The sequence below is a fragment of the Arvicanthis niloticus genome, chromosome X (assembly GCF_011762505.2).
Source record: "Arvicanthis niloticus isolate mArvNil1 chromosome X, mArvNil1.pat.X, whole genome shotgun sequence".
Taxonomy (NCBI): domain Eukaryota; kingdom Metazoa; phylum Chordata; class Mammalia; order Rodentia; family Muridae; genus Arvicanthis; species Arvicanthis niloticus.
In genome coordinates this window covers 66,402,061-66,423,970 of record NC_047679.1, presented here as the reverse complement: position 1 = coordinate 66,423,970, position 21,910 = coordinate 66,402,061, and the positions used below count along the sequence as shown (strand labels likewise).

Sequence of the window (21,910 nt, the reverse complement as noted above, 5' to 3'; positions counted from 1 at the left end):
ACACAACTGTCAAAGAAAATGTAAAATACAAAAAGGTACTAACCCAAAATATACAGGAAATCCAAGACAAAATGAGAAGGCCAAACCTAAGGATAATAGGTATAGATGAGGAGGAAGACTCCCAAATTAAAGGACCAGTAAATATCCTCATCAAAATTATAGAGGAAAACTTCCCTAACCTAAAGAAAGAGATATCCTTAAATATACAAGAAGCCTACAGAACTCCAAATAGTTTAGACCAGAAAAGAAATACTTCCTGCCACATAATAATCAAAACATCAAATGTACAAAACAAAGAAAAAATACTAAAAGCAGTAAGGGAAAAAGGTAAAGTAACATATAAAGGCAGACCTATAAGAATTACACCAGACTTCTCACCAGATACCATAAAAGCCAGAAGATCCTGGACCTATATCATACAGACCCTAAGAGAACACAAATGCCAGGCCAGACTACTATACCCAGAAAAACTCTCAATCAATATTGATGGAGAAACCAAAATATTCCATGACAAATCTAAATTTATACAATATCTTACCACAAATCCAGCACTTCAAAGGAAAATTGGTGGAAAACTCTAACACAAGGAGGGAAAATACAACCTAGAAAAAACAAGAAAGTAATCTTCCAACAACCCTAAAAGAAGGTAGCTATACAAGCATATCACCACTGCCAATAACAAAAATAACAGGAAACAACATTCAATTTTCCTTAATATCTCTTAATATCAATGGACTCAACTCTCCAATAAAAAGACATAGACCATCAGACTGGATATTTAATCAGGACCCAACATTTTGCTGCATTCAGGAAATGCACCTTTGTGAAAAAGACAGACACTACCTCAGAGTAAAAGGTTGGAAAACAATATTCCAAGCAAATGACCCCAAGAAACAAGCTGGAGTAGCGATTCTAATATCAAATAAAAATCATTTTTTAACCAGAAGTAATCAAAAAAGATAAAGAAAGACACTTCACATTCATCAAAGGAAAAATGTACCAAGAGGAACTTGCAATTCTGAACATCTATGCTTCAAATGCAAGGGCACGCACATACATAAAAGAAACATTACTAAAGCTTTAATCATACATTGCACCTTACACAATAATAGTGGGAGATTTCAACACCACACTCTCAGCTATGGACAGATCATGGAAACAGAAACTAAACTGAGACACAATGAAACTAACAAATTATGAACCAATAGGACTTAACTGACATCTATAGAACATTTCATCCTAAAACAAAAGAATATACCTTTTTCTCAGCACCTCATGGTACCTTCTCCAAAATAGACCATATAATCGGTCACAAAACAGGCCTCAACAGATACAGAAAGATTGAAATAATCCCTTGTACACTATCAGACCACCATGGACTAAGACTCGACTTGACATAGACAAAAACAATAGAGAGCCCACATACATGTGGAAACTGAACAATGCTCTACTCAATTATAACTTGGTCAAGGAAGAAATAAAGAAAGAAATTAAAGACTTTTTAGAATTAAATGAAAATAAGGACACATCATATCAAAACCTGTGGTACTCCCTGAAAGCAGTACTAAGAGGAAAAATCATAGCTCTAAGTGCCCACAAAAAGTAAATGGAAAGAGCATACATTAACAACTTGACAGCACACCTGAAAGCTTTAGAACAAAAAGAAGCTAATATACCCAAGAGGAGTAGATGGCAGGACATAGTCAAACTCAGGGCTGAAATCAACCAAGTTGAAACAGAAAGAACTATACAAAATATCAACAAAACCAGGAGCTGGTTCTTTGAGAAAATCAACAAGATAGACAAACCCTTAGACAGAATAAACAAAGGGCACAGAGACAGTACTCAAATTAATAAAATCAGAACTGAAAAGGGAGACATAACAATAGAAATAGAGGAAATTTTAAAAAATCATCTGATCCTACTACAAAGGCCTATATTCAACAAAATTGGAAAATCTGGATGAAATGGACAATTTTCTAGCTAGATACCAGGTACCAAAGCTAAACGAGGAGCAGATAAACCATCTAAACAGTCTCATAACTCCTAAAGAAATAGAAACAGTCATTAAAAATCTCCCTACCAAAAAATGTCCAGGGCCAGATTGTTTCAGTGCAGAATTGTATCAGACCTTCAAGGAAGACCTAATATCAATCCTCTTCAAGCTATTCCACCGAGCAGAAACAGAAGGAACACTACCCAATTTCTTCTATGAAGCTACCATTACGCTCATACCTAAACCACAGAAAGATCCAACAAAGAAAGAGAACTACAGACCAATCTCTCTTATGAATATTGATTCAAAAATACTCAATAAAATTCTCACAAACCGAATCCAACAACACATCAAAACAATTATCCATCATGATCAAGTAGACTTTATCCCAGGAATGAAGGGATGGTTCAATATATGGAACTCCATCAATGTAATCCACTACATAAATAAACTCAAAGAAAAAAAAACACATGGTCATCTCACTAGACACTGAGAAAGGATTTGACAAAATTCAACATCCCTTCATGTTAAAAGTCTTGGAAAGTTCAGGAATTCAGGGCCCATACCTAAACATAGTAAAAGCAATATACAGCAAGCCAGTAGCCAACATCAAACTAAATGGAGAAAATTGAAACAATCCCACTAAGATCAGGGACTAGACAAGGCTGACCACTCTCATGCTACCTATTCAATATAGTACTAGAAGTCCTAGCTAGAGCAATTAGACAACAAAATGAAGTCAAAAGGATACAAATAGGAAAGGAAGAAGTCAAAATTTCACTATTTGCAGATGATATGATAGTATACTTAAGTGATCCTAAAACTTTCACCAGAGAACTCCTAAACCTGATAAACAACTTTAGCAAAGTGGCTGGATATAAAATCAACTCAAACAAATCAGTAGCCTTCCTATACTCAAAGGATAAACAGACTGAGAAAAAAATTAGGGAAATGACACCCTTCACAATAGCCACAAATAAAATAAAATATCTTGGAGTGAATCTAACCAATCAAGTGAATGATTTATATGAGAAGAACTTCAAGTCTCTGAAGAAAGAAATTGCAGAAGATCTCAGAAGATGGAAAGATCTCCTATGCTCCTGGATTGGCAGGATTAACTTAGTAAAAATGGCCATCTTGCCAAAAGCAATCTACAGATTCAACACAAACCCCATCAAAATTCCAAATCAATTCTTCATAAAGATAGAAAGAGCAATTTACAAATTCCTCTGGAATGACAAAAAACCCAGGATACTGACAACTATTCTCAACAATAAAAGAACTTCTGGGGGGATCACCATCCCTGACCTAAAATTGTACTACAGAGCAGTAGTGATAAAAACTGCATGGTATTTGTACAGAGACAGACAGGAAGATCAATGGAATAGAATTGAAGACCCAGAAATGAACCTGCACACCTATGGTCACTTGATCTTTGACAAGGGAGCTAAAACCATCCAGTGGAAAAAGGTCAGCATTTTCAACAAGTTGTGCTGGCTCAACTGGAGGTCAGCATGTAGAAGAATGCAAATTAACCCATTCTTATCCCCTTGTACAAAGCTCAACTCCAAGTGGATAAAGGACCTTCACATAAAGCCAGATACACTGAAACTAATAGAAGACAAGTTGGGGAAGACCCTCGAATACCTAGGCACAGGGGAAAAGTTCCTGAATAGAACACCGATGGCTTATGCTCTAAGATCAAGAATCGACAAATGGGACCTCATCAAATTGCAAAGCTTCTGTGAGGCAAAGGACACTGTCAATAAGACAAAACAGCAACCAACAGATTGCGAAAAGATCATTACCAATCCTAGATCCTATAGAGGGCTAATATCGAATATATACAAAGAACTCAAGAAATTAGACCCCAAACAACAAAATAACCCCATTAAAAACAGGGTACAGAGCTAAACAAAGAATTCTCAACTGAGGAAACACGAATGGCCGAGAAGCACCTTAAGAAATGCTCAACATCCTTAGTCATCAGGGAAATGCAAATCCAAACAACACTGAGATACCAGTCAGAATGGTTAAGATAAAAAATTCAGGTGATAGTAGATGCTGGTGAGGATGCGGAGAAAGAGGAACACTCCTTCATTGTTGGTGGGGTTGTAAGATGGTACAACCACTGTGGAAATCAGTCTGGTGGTTCCTCAGAAAATTGGACATAGCACTACCTGAGGACCCAGATATACCACTTCTGGGTATATACCCAGAAAATGCCCCAACATATAATAAAGACGTATGTTCCACTACTTCCATAGCAGCCTTATTTATAACAGCCAGAAGCTGGAAAGAACCCAGATGCCCTTCAACAGAGGAATAGATACAAAAAATGTGGTACATTTACACAATGGAATATTACTCAGCTATTAAAAATAATTAATTTGAGAAATTCTTAGGTAAATGGATGGAACTAGAAAATATCATCCTGAGTGAGGTAACCCAATCACAAAAGAACACACATGGTATTTACTCACTGATAAGCGGATATTAGCCCAAAAGTTTGAAAGAACAATGATTCAACTAACAGACCACATGAAGCTCATGAAGAAGGAAGAACAAGTATGGATGCCTAGGTCTTTCTTAGAAGGAGTAACTAAACACCCAAGGGAGCAAATATGGAAACAAAGTGTGGGACAGAAACTGAAGGAGAGGTTGTATGGAGACCATTCCACCTGGGAATTCATCCCATGTGCAGTCACCAAAAATAGATGCTGATATGGATGACAAAAAGTGAATGCTGACAGCAGCTTGATAAGGCTGTCTCCTTAGAAGTCCCCCAGAGTCTGACATACTCAGAAGCAGATACTTGCAGCTAACCATTAATCTGATCAAGGGTTCCCAATGGAGAAGTTATAGAGTAGATTGAAGTAGCTGAAAGGGTTGGTGGCCCTATGAGGAGAGCAACAATACCAACCAGCCAGAGCTCCCCAGGTTCTAAACCACCAGCCTAGGAGTACATAAGAAGGGACACATGACTCCAGCTGTATATATAGGGGAGGATGGCCTTGTTGGGCATAGGTGGGAGCAGAGATTTTTGGTCCCATGAAGGCTGAACTCTGAGTGGGGGGGATCTGAGGGTGGGGAGGGGGAAGTGGGGGGTAGGTGGGTGCACACCCTCATAGAAGCAGGAGGAGGGGGGGTGGGATAAGGGGTTCTTGGGTGGTGGGGGGAATGGGGTAAGGGGATAATATTTGAAATGTAAATATTATATCCAATAAAAGAGGGGAAAAAAGAAAAGCTGTTAGAACTCACATCTTTAATAAAATGTCAGCCCTCTTAAAAAATTATCTTGATACTAAAATTTTTTGAGAATTGTATATTGCAGAATACACAGCCTTGGTGTATCTATTCATCAAGCAAGCTGAGCAGACTTGCTCAAACCTCTGAGTTTCTGGAATTCCATCTGGATGCAGTGAAGACACAGCACCAGAGGGTTATCAATTTACTCTTCCCACCACTCCTCTTCTAATCGCTCAACGCCCATAATCAGCTTGAAGAAGTTAATGAAGAGTAAGCGCCCCTATTTCCTGGGCTTGGGGACTAAGGTGGTAAATATTGGGCTATCTTTCTAGGGAAAAAGTAGTGGTTTTGTGGGAATAGAGAGGATTAGCTAGGATTAATTGCATAGCCATAACATATTGGTAGAAATCTGTACAATTATCAGGATGAAGATATAATTTCTTAAATGGCACCAATTTACTTTGATTACAAATTTTACGCTTTTCATTGGTAGAAGCTTCTTCTTGATATAAAAGTGAGATGAATATTGATACTCTCATAGGCATTGTACCAGTATAACACATTTAGGAATACAAGGCTTAGAACCAATCCTTCTTTAACTTTTTTAACAGATTTGAGATGGTTAGCCTGTGAGTTAAGAGACTATAGCAAATTCATGGCTTGGAGTTTATTGTTAGGGTGTTTTCTATGTTTTATCTAGAAATAGCTGAGAGGAGTTAACAGACAACAGTCCAGATTACCTTACATGGATAGTTGGTTTTCAAAATTTCAGAAGTCCACAGAATTGACTTTAAAAACATTTCTGTATTAACGTTCATGTTGATTAGAGACCTGTCTGCTCCTGACAGCTTCCTGTATTGGATTCTAAGAAGAAATTGAGCATCTTTGGAGTTACTCCAGTTGTGGTGAGACATGAGACAGCCACTAGACAAGAATTGCCTCTTTCCATCTACAGGCAAATTACTGTCCAGAAAAGGACACACTTGCAGAATAGTCAACTGATCATATCTGCCTAGACAGAGTAATCAGCCCTTAATAATTCTGCATCACTAAGGTCTGTCAGATGATTCTGGGCCAGAAGGCTGAAGATCGCATGCTCCAATGTTCTGTAGTATAGGGACTGCCCAAGTGTTCAGCGGTCTATATAAATTGGCTAAGTTTTAGAAGCTATGCTTAGTGCTTCCCATAATTTCAGTTAACTCAGTCATTGTGGATTTCTGACGGGGTTGAAAACCTATAGTCTCATAGCCAATCCTGGCTATTTACTTTGAGAGAAAAGATCTGAGTGGATGGTTTTCAGCTGACATTCATTCTAAAGCCAAGAAAAAAAAAAAAAAAACAGGTTCAGAACTAAGTGTTTTAGTTAGGAGAGATGACAGAGGTTCTGATTAGTCAACAAAATGATGGACTGGGTGTTAGGACTATCTGGTATCTCACTGGTAAAAATAGGTATAATTATGCTCTAAATGTATTTTGAGAGAAAAGTTTTATTTTAACAGGAAGGGTGATATGTAGGAGGAGCTAAGGTGGGAGGAGTACCGAGAGGAAGAGAAGGAGCAAGGAGAGGAGAAGAAGAAGGAGAGGAGAAGCTAGGTAATGAGAGAGAGAAAGAGGGGGGGACATGTAGGCAGATGTTCAAGTGTCTCCACCAGTCAAAGATAGTTGATATATCTAGGTTGGGTATTGGGTTACACTTCTGATTGAGCATTACCAAACTTATAAAGCCTTTGATTAATATTTTTCAAAAATTGTATAAAAGCAAAAAGAAAAGGTGGCATGGGATAGGGATTTTCTAGGGAAAGGAAAGGGGGAAAGGGGATGGCATTTGAAATGTAAATAAAATATCTATTAAAAAAGAAAAAAAAACAAAGAGATCAAACAAAGCATTAAACAAAGCCCTGTGGTAACTGTTTCTAGGGGCTTATGCTTATCCTGATGACCAAGATAAAAAGAATGCCACATATTACTAGGCTGAGTTTACCTTGAGCTTTGTATTAGCCCAAATGTAAATATTCCTTTCTGAGACTACTTCAGTGTCCTAGCCCAATGAAAAATTCTTGCCAAGTTTCTAGAAGTGTCCCCAAAAGCCCTCCACACTGTACACCACATTATGCCTGGTGCCTCTGAAGGAGAGAAGAGGATATTAAATCTCCTGGAACTAGATTTACACGGGGTTGTAAGTCACAACATGGGTACTGAAACTTGAACCAGGGACCTTTGGAAGAGTCGCCAGTGCTTTTAAGTGCTGAACTGTCTCTCCAGTAATATTTGAAAGTCTTTTAAAGCATACAGCTTGTATTTAAAGTGGTTTTCAGCAAATTAATGATGAACATAATGTGTTTGTCTAAGATCTTCTGAGTGGATAGTAAAGGGTGAACTCAGTGTTCTAAATTTACAACTCTTAAAGATGTTGACACATAAAAATCAGAACAAATTTGTCCTTGAAATAGGTGGTAAATGAAATATTCTCTCTCTCTCTCTCTCTCTCTCTCTCTCTCTCTCTCTCTCTCTCTCTCTCACACACACACACACACACACACAATTATTCACATTACAAAGTTAAAATAAGCAAGCATATAAAATTGTTGTTGATAAAACCCAAGCTGTAAGACATGTTTATAGATGACTAAAACCTGAACTAGAGCCTGAATTACATAGGTTTAATAGAACACAATTCTGAAGCATGATTTAGAGGTGAAATTAAAGACAAAGGAAAGATATTTTTCACACACATAGATGTAACTTACTAGAGAAATGCTATGTATTGCAAACTTTATAAGAAATAATGCATCCTTTCTAACTTGGGGTCACCTTTTCATTATTAAATTGTTTAAGCTGAACTTTCATTTGATTTTTAATAATTATCTTTTAATATATGTTGGTCCTCTTTTGGTACTATCTCTTTTGTCTATTAGTAACAATAAAGTCTATATGTGCTACATATTAGCACACTGTTATCATGACTGATAACTAATGGGTTATGTGTCTGCTGAAGGCAGAACTTAATTACTTGAGTGGAGACAGTATTTACCTATATCTCGATACACTGAATAAACAGCCACTTCTTTGTTCAAGGCTTTGAGTTAATGAGATATGGAAATGCTATTTACTTAACTGAAAATTCAAAAGAAAGCAATTTTAGGTAAACCTGTCAATTTGACTTTTAATGTTTCAAAAATCAATGAACACTCTGAGGAATACAGGTTGTCATCCTGCCCAGAAAACTATTAAATGAAGTTGTAAAAGGTTATGTTTCTATAGTCTTCTAAATGTGTCATAACACTCCCTGGTAGAATGGCAACTTACACAATGTTACTGGCTAGAAAAATTGTACTTTGGAAACTTTTGCAGAATCCTTTCTCTAATTTTTATACGACCTTTCCTTGGGCTTTACTGATGTATAAAGCACCTGTTTGAGAAAGGCTTTCAAGCCTGACAGCTCTGAAGGGTTGTCTGGATACCCTTCATAGAATCACCCAAAAATCCACTACAATGGCAAGTGTTGACAACATTCTGTGTAGCAGAGACAGCTTCTGTATTCAATCAAATCCTATTTTTTTCTTCTGGCACAAAGAAAACTGCATTATCAATAACCTCCATGAGCCTCCCGCAGAGCTTTGCTCTGAGAAAGCTTAAAATATACTGTGTAATATTGCAAAGGAAGAAATGAACACATCAATCAACCACTAGTAGAAGCTTTCCTGCTCTGGTTAAGAGAACACCAACAATTTATTTCCTTTCTTTTGGAGAAAAGTTATAGTAATTTAATAGTAGAATCACTTAAATATATAATTAAGTAATACTAAATAAACATTCTTCTGTAATGACAGCTACTACCACAATATCTAGAATTTTTCAATGTATAAAAGTGAAAATGCATATATAGAGAGTAACTCTTAATCTTTTCTTCAAAATTTCTGAAAGCCACTATTTCACATTCTGTCTGAATTTTACTTTTTACTCCTTGTCATATGCACAAAGGGGTTAACATTCTATTCCACAGATAATAACTCAACCTTGTTCATTGCTACTCTACTTACCACTTCTAGGGAAAGGAAACTACCTAATGTCCTTCAACTGACAGATTAAGACATTTGCAACATATACACTGTGCAATAGTACTCATCTATAAAGAAATCTGAAGTAATGAAATTTTCAGGTAAATAAATAGAAATACATAAGATGATACTGAATAAGGTAACCCAGATTCAGAAACACAAACATATCATTTTCTTTCTAAGTTGATAGTATAACACCTGGAGTAAAAGATACTATGGTCAGAGGAAGTTTTAGAAATGTAAAAAGCAGGTAACAGATTATATGAATGTGGACATGGGCAAAATAGTAGAACATTAATTGGGGAAGAGGTGAGGAGAAAAATATAGAATGAAGAGGATAAATAACACTAAGAATGCTTGGAAAAGCCATAAAGAACCATATTTTTATGTTCACCTAAAATTATAAAAGAAAGAGAGAAAGGGAGGGCAAGGTGGGGAGAGTCCAGCTGGATCTAACTAAATGCCCCCTTCCTAAGGGTTAGCATTTATAGCACCAGAAGATGCTATTCAAGCTGCAAAAGGATGACTCAATCAAGAGTCCTTCCAAGATGGACTATGAACCACAACAATAACCAACACAGCAAGATGTCCTTAAAGGTGTAATAGTGGCACACACACATGGTTGTAACCAACAGATTTGGCTTTTAAGGCCCATTCAATAGGAACAGATTCATGTCTAGTAAATCTACTAAGATTGTTAGAAGACCACCTACTATTGCCATTTTACTAAAGCCACATTAGTTTTAACTTATGCTTGTACCCACAGATAAGCTCTTTTCTTTCATGAAGAAGTTTCTATTTATGGCAAATAGAGACCATTACAGAAAACTGCCATTGATCAAAGTGCAAAAAACAACTACTTTATCCCCAATCCCAACTGCCCAATTTATGTCTCTATCTCTATCTCTATCTCTATCTCTATCTCTATCTCTATCTCTATCTCTATCTCTATCTCTACTTCCCTCAAAACACCCACACCTGAAGCACAGAAAGTATTACAGAAGTTAGATCAGAAAAAATTTAAGAGTCAGAGGAATATGAAGTCTGCTGTGAAATTGTTCCTTCTAGATATGAGAAGAAAGGTACATTATAAAATTACAATAATGTTGTTGCCTAAATAAGACATGAAATGGAACATACCAGTTGGCATTTATAACCAGTTAGAAACTGAAGAGAAAAGTAGAATTAGTTTTCCTCAGAGATAAGCCCACTGATAAGTTATCCAATACGAAAAAAATAAATGAATTCCTCAGGTTGCATTTATATGTTTCTTCGTATATATTTCAAACAAAAGTAACTAAAGGTAAAAAGGCCATAAATCTGAGAGGAAGTAGGACATGCGTCATGAGAATGGTTGACAGGAGTAGGAGAGGGCAGAAGGGGAATCAGGTAATTTTATTTTAGTAAAAAATAAAATTAATTTTAAAATTACATCATGTACATGGAAATGGGAAGATATTTTTCTTTTTGTAACTAGAATTCTTTACTTTAGATAATTCACTCAGAGGTATTTTTTTCTCCCATAAGAATCTCTTAAAGTCTATTCACATACTTTGTGATATTTTTAATCTATTCCAGTTCCAGGAAACAATTCTGTTACTTCCACATCTCAACTATTATAAATAATGCTGCTGAGAGCACTTATTTTTTAATTTCTCAGGTTTTCAGAAAACAATTTGTTCAAAGCATTTTCCTTTTTGATTGAAATGTATCTCCACCCTCATGAAAATCATTTGAACATATATTCAAGAATTTACTCTTTCACTTCTTAAATGCTGTCTATGGTATAAATTTAGGTACATATAGCTTTGAAATTAAAAGATGTGAAACTTCAAATCTGGTTATTCATTTTCAAAATGGTTTGATTATTTTGGTCTACATAGTTTATACTTATTGTTAGATGTTATTTTATATCTTGATAAGATTTTCAATTACAGTGAATCTGTGTTATACTTTGGTTATTGTAGACATTTTAAAAACATTTTCATTCAGCAATTATATAATGGCATTCCATATTTGTCTTTTCTATGTTGTTTCATAACTATCTGTATTCTATAATGTAATTTATTTCTATGGAAGTTTTAATTTTCCTATCAGATTTTTGGTTTTTATGCTGTTGATTTTTGATCCCATGCATTGATTAAATATAATCCCTGGTTCTAAAAGATTGTTTTACAAAACTTGAATATTTTTCTTTTTCTTAAATTGATTTTTTATACAATGTATTTTAAGCATATTCTTCTCTTCTTCATAGTTTTCCCAGATCCTGCCCACCTTTCTACCCATTCAACTTCATGTTTTTTTTGTTTCTCTCACAATAAAATAAAATAAATAAAATAAAATAAAATAAAAATAACCCAAAACTCCATCAATATAAAACAAGTAAAAAAAATGAGTATCAAGAGAGAGGATCAAAGGAAAGGTAGGTAAGAGAGAGAGGGGGGTACAAGAAAGCACCAAAAGAGCGAAGAGAACACATGGCCAATATCGCAGGGTTACATAGAAGAAAGAAGCTAGGAGAAGAGAAGATCCTTAATCTGGAGATATTTAAAGTAGAACACAGGGTAAGACGAGCTGAGAAGAGGCAGAATGGACTCCGTATTTGTAATTCTGAGAGAGCCTGAAGGTCATCATGGACTTGGGCACCACAGTTTCTTTTGGACCGTAAAGTTTGGATACTTATAATTGTATATGAGTTGAGGTTTTTCCTTTGTAGATTTTAATATTATTTGTTTTGGAGTTTTCATTTATTTTTAGTGTGTGTGTGTGTGTGTGTGTGTGTGTGTGTGTGTGTGTGTGCACATTAAACGGTGTGCATGCATGCATGTCTGTCTGTCTGTCTGTGTTTCTGCCAAGGAATTGAATTGAATTCAGAATTGAATTCAGGCTATCAGGCTTAGCCCTAAATGCCTTTACTCATTGAGATTAGCTGGTTTTCATTTACAGCCCAGAATGATGGTGCTGCATATAGTTGACTTGGCCTTGCTACATCAATTGAGATAATCAAGACAATCCCCCAAACATCTTCACAGACCTAGCTGATCTGGACAATCCTTCAACTGAGACCCTCTTCTCAGGTAACTGTAGACTGTTTTATGTTGACAGCTAATGATAACTAGGACAGGGAAATGCAATTTATAGGGATTTTTAAGAGTTAACTGTATTAATACTTAAGTACAAAAGTGAAGAGGAAGTATATAAGAGGAAATTGGGGCTACAGTAATAATGAGAAAAGAAAGAAATATGGGTTGGAGATGTGAAAAGTAGTAAATGACTGTTCTAGATTAGGTTAAAAAAATACCCAGGAAGACATAAAAGCCTTTCCCAAGGAGATACAAGGCAAAATACAATAACTAAAGTACCAAAGTGAAAATAGTAAAGAACATTTTTGAAACAAGTAACTGAAACAATAATGCACAATAAAAGAAAATAGATGGTTTTATGCCTTCAACCTATATTTTTTTCTTATTGGAGAGGTTATAGCTTCCTCCTTTCCTTTTATTACCATCTTCTTTTTACCAGTCTCCATGGGGACCAGGAGCAATAGTAATGGTTCTTTAAGAATTCAAACACATTAAGCCAATGTGTTTCAGAGAAGAAAATTTTCAGTGTCCAAAGGGCATTTTCTGCTCAATGCCCTGCTGTGATGCCAGAGACTCACAGATTATAATTTTATATCTAGGGCTTTGGAGATCAGCATGTCTGTTTTAGACTCTTGATGACTAAAGGGAGTGTGGAAGTCCCACCTACACATACTTCACATACACACCACTATCACCATCACTACTACCACCACCAGCACTAACAGGGAAGTGCTACAAGTTTAGGCACACATTTTCAGCTATGCTATATAACTTGTTCAAACAGTAAGGAGGTTATGTGATGACCATGTGGACAGTCTCTACACTTCAGAATCCCATAACAGAATTTTATTTTCTTTTTTTTTTTCAGAGTAGACTATGCTAGCCACTTCACATGATAAACTCAGCCTCTGGGCTAAGTTTATGAGATAGTTTAACTTCATTTTCCCCTTACTTTAACACACACATATGCACACACATGCAAACACACATATTCAATATCAAATGTCCACTTGTATTCAAAAACGTTAATTCATTCTCTGTCAAGATTGTTATAGAACTCTTCTAGTGGACTTTTCAACTCAGTCATTACATCTTCCTCCCAGTGCTAGATAAGCTTCTATTGCTGTGATTAACAGCAGGACCAAAATCACTTTAGGAAGGAAAGGGTGTATTTCAGTTTACAATTTTCAAGTCACACACTACTTTACTGAGACTTGTCAAGACAGGAACCAAGGATCAGGAAATGAAGCGGAAGCTATGGGGGAATGCTGCTTAGTGGCTTGCTCCTCCTAGGTTGCTTAGCCTGCTCTTATATACCTCAACATCAACCGTCCAGCAATGGCAATTCTCACATAAGGCTATACCCTCCCACTTCAATTGTTAATCAAGAAAATACTCCACAGACTTGCCTACATGTCAATCTGAAGAAAGAGTTTTCTCAATTGAGGTTCTCCTTAAGATGACTCTAGCTTTTGGTTAGTTACAAATGAGCCTACAAGCACACAATCCTCAATAAAAGTTTATCATTTTTATCATTTTCTCTTTTTTTATAGTTTAAGTTTATATATATATATATATATATATATATATATATATATATATAATATATATATATTATAAATATATATATTTAGTTCCAATATCAGTGTTGTTTTTTGTACCAATTAATATTTATAAGAGAGTTTCAACCTTCGGTATATGCAAAGTCCATGTTCCTTGAGTGATTGACTTCTGCTGTATTTCTGTCACTTCAAATGGATTGTTATTCCATAGATTTTGTATGTTTCCTGATATTTTGTTCAAAACAAAACATTTGAAAATGTATTTGCAGGGCAGTGGTGGTGCACACCTTTAATCCCAGCACTTGGGAGGCAGAGGCAGGTGGATTTCTGAGTTCGAGGCCAGCCTTGTCTACAGAGTGAGTTCCAGGACAGCCAGGGCTAAGCAGAGAAACCCTGTCTCAAAAAACAAAAACAAAACAAAACAAACAAAAAAAACCTGAAAATATATTTTTGTCTCCAAATCTTTGTGAACTATCTCTAGAGAGAGAAAAACTGTAGTTAGCTCAGTTTTAATTTCTTAAATTTTTGTTCCTATGTGTTTTTCTTATGTCAAGGTTGTATGTATATTTGTATTTTTCTTTCTTCTTATATATCATAAATTTGTGTGCCTCAATTTTCTGAAAAGTATCTGCCATATCTCTTCATAGAGACTCTGGTATTCCACTGTTATTTTTCTGTGTGTTGTAATTTGTCCACAGGCACTCATAGCTAGGTATTCCCATGGTAACTTTAACATGCTATGACATAAACATAACACTCAAATTATGCCACATGCCTTTTCAACATTTTGAGTTATGAGAGAGAAATCATCCCCCAAGCAGTCGCTAGACACTTTAGAATATTACAAAAAATGTTGTTCTTGCCTATTTTTTTTCATCCCTAGGGAGAAACCAGGCCTTAGGCAAGTTCCTCTCAAATTGACAGGGATTTGAGAATATTTAAGAGAAACATAACTTTACCAGTCTTTGAGCTCATTCAGTGTTATCCATTTTCTTATGAATAAGACATCAAGAAGAGATGAGATTGTAACAGGCAAACATTTCTTGAAAAGAGCCAGAATTACCTCTACTTTATCATTTTGTACCAAATGCAGGTTGTTTACTAAGGAAATGAGTAATAAATCAGAGATGATTAATGACATTTATCATGTCATTTATTTACATTATTGAAACATGTATATTTTTATTTCTAAAGCATTGAATGCATAAAAAAGAATAAGACCTTATGATTGTTTATATGGAAATGGTATTGCACAAAAAGATGAGAATTTGATAACATACTTGTACTCTTATATAAATACAAAGATAGTGAACAGAATTTGATAAAATAGAAACTTGTGTTTTGGATTATATTTACTTTATATTATTCATTTGGAATCTTACTAATGCTTTACATATTCCTACTAAATACCACAGCCTGGTACACAATAAATGACACGTATTATTCCCCAAGTCACAAATGGAAGAACAAAATAAATAATAAATTCAACTAAAAATCCAGTTTCATTATATTAAGACTGGATTAACCAAGTGTCTTAGCTAATATTAGTTATCACTTTGACACACATGGCAAGATGGAGCCTCAGTTAAAGAACTGCATCCATCAGAATGACCTGTGATTGTGCCTTTGGGAAAAACATGGCAGCTGGAACAGTTTTGTCTACAGGGATTTGAATAGGATATATTATCTTGTTCAGATGGCATGTATCAGGAACTCAAGACCACATACTTAACCAAAAGTTGGTGTGAGATTCCAAATAATGAACTATTTCAATGGCCAAGCCCATGTCCCAAATTTTCAAACATCTCCTTAAACAGCAACAACAATCGGGGAGCAAGTATTCAAGCATGTTTCTTTGAGGAACATTTCACATTTGGTGCAATATACAAGAATTCCTATTACTGCTGATGCTACCTCTTAGAAATTTCCTTTTTTTTACTGGAAACATTTTATTGATGAGACTCCAACTGCACATCCTGGAATCAAGCACCTTCCTCCTTGGCAATGCGATCTTTCTTGAGTGGCCCCATGAATGCTTTCTTCTCCTCCATGGTCTGGAAACGACCATGGCCGAACTTGGAGGTGGTGTCAATGAACTTCAGGTCAATCTTCTCCAGAGCCCAACTTTTGGTCTGGACCAGTAAGGACTTACAAAGAGTAAGCACTCGCTTCTTGGTTCCCACCACACAGCCCTTGAGCATGATAAAGTCATTGGTCACCTCACCATAATGGACAAAGCTACCCAGTGTGTTGATGCTCTTGTCTGAGAGGTCATAGTCAGTAGATGCGTTGTTCTTGATCAGTTTACCATCCTTGATGAGGTAGCCTTGACCAATCTTGTAAATCTTCTTGTTAATCTCTGTCCAGTGATGGTAGCCTTTCTGCCCAGCTCAAACCACAGAGAAGGCTACACGAGCAGGGTGCCAGGCTCCAATACAGGCAACTTTGAGCAGACCTCGATGGGTCTTTCAGGGCAGTTTCTTTGTATGCCAACGAATGGTCACCCCTCAGTAGATGCATCTGAGTGTGGGCAATTATGCGGATAACCTGGCAGTACTTCTTCATGCTGTTGAAGTCCTTCTCCAGCTGTTTCTTGCCTGTGTCATACTGCCATTTCTTACAGTACTTGGTGAAAGCCTTCTTCTTAGATTTGTGCCAGTTCTTATAGAAGTGCCTCTTACACTTATCACATCACTGATATGCGTAGCAAGTACAGTCTTGAAGGTCCGCAGGCCACGAGGGGTTTCTACATATCCCACAATGCCCACAACCACCATGGGTGGGGTTTCCACAATGGTTACAGCCTCCACGACTTCTTTCTTATTCACCTTAGATCCTGGCCTGTCGACTTCCCAGACGATGTGGGTCATGCCAGCCTTGTACCCTAGAAAGGCTGTGAGGTGAACAGGCTTGGAAGGGTCATCCTTAGGGAAGCTCTTCACCTTCCCACAGTGCCTGCTGCTGCGCTTCTGAGGCAAGAAGCCCAAGGAGCCATGCCTGGGAGCGGAGAATTTCCTGTGAGACATCTCACCGCCACACGCCGCAGATAGAGCAGAAATTTTCTATATTGTTATTTAACACTGCTACTTGCCTTCATTTTTTACATATCGTATTTAAATTTGAGGCTAATTTCTTTCTCACACTGTAATGTTTAAGGAAATGTAAAGAAGAAACTCAACTTGTAAGAATAGTTGTAGATCCATTTGGGTAAAATGCTATGCTAAGTATAAGTGAAAATGATGGATAGATCCTATTTGGATGTGGATAGACCAATGTTTTCATAGTAAAACAGGAGATTATGTCTATGAATTCAGGGTATTTTTAAAATAAACGTACATAGGCCTATATATCTTCATTGGGATGGCTTGGAAAATAATCTATAAAATGACAAGATCCAATTTCAAAAGTTTGTCTGTCACATTTTACTAACATAGGGAGACATATCAGGTCCATACTAATTTTACATCAGGCCTGATACAATTAGAACTAGATAGTAAATTAAGTGATAGTAAATTAGTGATTAAGTGAAATCAACTGTATGTCCAAACAATAATTAATTCACATTTCATTAACTATGTAGTCTTTTCTAATATTTTTCTTTGTGAGAAAATCCATTCATTAGAATCATAAGCTACTTCAAAAGTAGAAAGCATCTGAACCAATGAATTATCAATAGAAATTCAAAGCTAGAGGTATTTTCACAACTCTTGTTCTCATGTTCCAAACAGAAATCTCCATATCTATTTTTTCCTTTAACATAGAGATACAATTCATCACTTCCGTAGCTTTAGCTTATTCACAGTATGTGAAATTACCACTCTCTAATTCCAGAATCTTTTCACTAACCCAGAAATAAACTTGGCACCTCCTATTAGCATTCACTCCTCACCCTCTCTTTTTCATCAGGTTTTCTGCTTACAATTTTGTTTTTTCAAAATTCTGATGTTTTAGGGGGTTTTTTTATTAAAAAGTTAGGAGAAAAAAGGAGATCAAAAGAACATACTTATCACAAGGCAACTGCTAATATTTTATAATATTTTAAGGAAGCACTGGTGCCTAACATTAAGAGACCTGATAAACTCTGAGCAAACTAGGGACATCTGCCTAGTATAGATGAATTAGGAAGAAGATGAATGAAAGCATCTGTTACTTTCAAAGTGGCCAATAGATAACTAAAAGGAAATAGGAATCATTTGAGGTATGAAATAAAACACTTTTTTTCCTTTACAACCAATGATACTATATTCCAGATCCACTGATATTCAGAAGAAAAGCAAAGACAGCAAATCATAACTTTATCTCTTCCCCTAGTTTTATTTAAACACTTATCTCCCTCTCCCAGTCCCCTCTGTGTGTGTACTGTGTGTGTGAGAGGGGGTGGGGGCTGCAAGAGTTCTAGTGTCCATGTGTCACACTTGGACTATTTGATGATACAAATTTCAAACATCAGTTTTCACTTTTAACTTTTTTTAATAAAAACCAATAGAAACAATTTGTTATAGAAAGATAAATTTCTCCTTCAAAATCTGAAAATCTGTACAACTTACCCACAATCAATGTACAGAAACTGTGCAAATTTATACCAGTCCATAATTTTTCAAATGAAAGATGACTAACAAAATTCACAAAAAAAGATGGTGGTTTATGGAAAAGACTTCTTATCAAATTAAGTACAAAAAAGGATACAAACCAGGCCTCTACTTTCTAAAAACAAGACCTTTACTTATTAGCCACAAGTAAGCATATGCCATTTATAGGAGAAATGATGTATTTTTGAGAGTCTTTTAAAAGCCTGTTGTTACAGAATATTCTGGTCACTTGCTACTTTCAAATCCTCAAACACAAGTTCTAACGAGTTCCTCTGCTGTTCAAACTAGCTTGTCTTTATGTATGCCTGTATAATTAAGTTCTGCAATCCTTGTAAAATAGTAGAAGTGCTAATATTAAAGATGTACTTTTTCACATATAAATTTTATGAGGATTACAGAAATCTGAACTCAGTCATCAGACTTATGTGGCAAGCACTTTGATCTACTTAGACATCTTACTTGCTACTACACCATTTATTCTTAAATATTTTATAATAGTCATGACAAAACATAAAGGTCTCTATTCTGAGCCAGAAATTAACACACATCTTCATTATCCAATGTGTATAAATCTATTTTTGTATAAAGCATTAGAATGAATATTAATAATAGTTATAATATATTTTCAATGTTGTATTTTGTTAATTTTTGTAAAAATAAATGTATATGTTCTACAGTATGTACCATATATGTATTGACAAAAGTATATTAATTGAAGCAGTTATTAATTTTCTAAACTTAATTGTTAACAATGCAATTTAAATTTATAATTTAATAATTAAGTTTATACATAAAAATAATTTACAATTTTCACATGTCAAATATTTTTTTAACTTATAAAATACTCAGAGCTCTTTTTTTTATCACATATGTAGCTACAATACTTTGGGTCATAGGTAAACCCCAATAGATATTGGTTTTATATTGGTGAAGGAATATTTTTCATAGAACAAAGCTACTATAATACACAGAATAATTTATTATTTGTAAGTTCATTACATAAGAAACTCAGGCTAGCTGGTATTTTGTGTCCAAACCAAGTTTGTTGTTCAGTGAGAAGCCATGCCTTAAGAGAATATGATGGACAGTGATGGGTTCTCACTGTTCTCATATTACCTCCACATCAGTGTACAGTTGAAGTTGCACAAAACATGTGCATATGTGCATAAGTATCACACACAACAACAACACTGCAAGACAGGGTACCAAAATTTTTTAAATTCTTGATTCAAAAAATGATTATGATGTGTCAGGCCTTACTATGTTCTTTATATGCTACAATGAGCAAGAAATACATGATACCTGCTGGCACACACTTTTTTGTTGAAGGACATGTAAAAAAGATATAAGTAAAAGAAAGCACATAAAATCATCGTCTTTTGTGATAAATAATAAAACCAAAGCAATGGTGAAAACAATAATGACAGGAGAGGTTCATTTTATTGTAGGTGTGGGAAGAATTTTTCTGAGAATGTCAGAGTTGAAATGGTGCCTCCAGCAAGAGAAGTGGAAAAAATAAGAGGTAACATTTGTATGATTCCAGAAATGGTTGACAACACCTTGCCAAGTACTGAAACTTTTGGAGAACACAACATTTAATTACTATAATTTTGTGTTTATAAATACAATCATATATGCCATTATATATTATATATATTATTTATAATATATAAATATAATATTCTATATTATAACATATAGGTGGGTACTAAAAGTATAATAAAGTATAGCAAATTAATACTACACTCACATCATACATTGTTACTTTTGTATACATATGTATGTAGGAGTATATGGTGTTTTGCTTGGTCTTAATGTCCTCTGCATTCCCAAAGTGGGAAAAGTTTCACTTTTCTGCTCCTTGCACTGAGAAAGAGAAACCACTTACACCTTCTTCCTCCTGCCTCTATATATTATGTTTGAATTTGGAATCTTTGGCTAACCCTTTTATATTAAAAAAAAAAAAAAAAAAAAAAAAAAACCTCTGTGGAAGAAATGGATCTGGGACATACTATGTAGAGTAGATTAGTTTCAAATTACTAGTAATCTTCCTTCCTCATCATCCCAAGCACAAGGATTACAGGTATAGGACAAGATAAATGTCAAGATTCTTTTCTTAATCCTTCTCATAAGTCATGTGAGGTGGCATACATTTGTTATTCTAGCACTCAGGAGAGAGTGGCAAGAGAATTCCGACAAGCTAGAGGCTATCCTGTCTGCATAACAGGTTCTCAGGTAGCCATAAATACATTACAAGAACCTATCCCAAAGCAAAAAAATTCGAAAATTTTGCCCTGAGAATCTGAAGACTACAAAATTGAAATAATCATCTTATTCAATTCAGGGTACATCACTTGTAGTCCATTCCTTCCCATTTATTTCCCTTGATTCAATAATTTATATCTGCATTCAACTTCTTTTTCTCATACCTTCCCATCAGCTATTCTAACCTGAGTAATATTTTTCTTTGTTACTATCAGATATATTTTATTTTCTGAAGATTTATATTCGCTTATATAAATATTTTTCTGGTATATATTTCATTAGATGACAATTTTCATTCAGTACTTTATTTTTGCCATTTTAATATGAAAATAACTTTAGTTAACATATTTGTATACAATTTTGAAAGATACTCAAATATTTTACATGTAAATTCTTATAAATGATAATTAAAATGATTTCAGATTTAGTCAATGTTCTTTTTATTCAGCATCTTATACAATCACAGCATACTTATCAAAACCAAGAAGTTATTGACACAGCAAAATTATGGAAAAGATTTCATTAATATTTTTACTAACTCTCACAGAGCTCATACTATATTTAAATACTATGTGCTTTGTAAACTCCTTTAAGTAATCATAACAGATTCTCTGAATTTTATTTTTCCTTCTGCCTAATTTTTTTTCTGTTCAAGGTTTAGTTGTTGTTTTTGGTGGAATGACACTTGAGTGGTTGGTTCCATCATCCATATGCAGATCTTACATTTCAAATAATATTGCAATGTACACTACAGATACATATAATAAATACATAAAATATCCTGTAGAACATGTATGCACAAGATTTGAATAATGGACTTAGACACTGGGGCCAGGTTATGACTAACTGGGAACTCGTTGGTCTAGGCATGTTTGGTGAGAGTGTACAGGGCAGCAATGCAGCAGGCTCACAGAGTAATTGAAGTCTGCACACAGTTGGCAGTGTGTCTTGGAGACAGTGGGACTGTCACACTAACCAGGTTACCACTACACAAGTACCACTTGGCAGCACTGTGGAGATGTGGGAACTGAGATTTTTTTCCCCAGACCACCTAAACACAATTGTACTAAATACAGCTCAGATGAGAAGTATGTGGTCACCATAGAAA

The 21,910-nt window shown here is 35.3% G+C and overlaps 1 pseudogene; it reads right to left on the bottom strand.

Annotated features, from left to right (window-relative positions):
* Positions 1 to 15,877: 15,877 nt before the first annotated feature.
* On the bottom strand, positions 15,878 to 16,990 carry LOC117695485 (large ribosomal subunit protein uL3 pseudogene; annotated as a pseudogene).
* Positions 16,991 to 21,910: the final 4,920 nt, after the last annotated feature.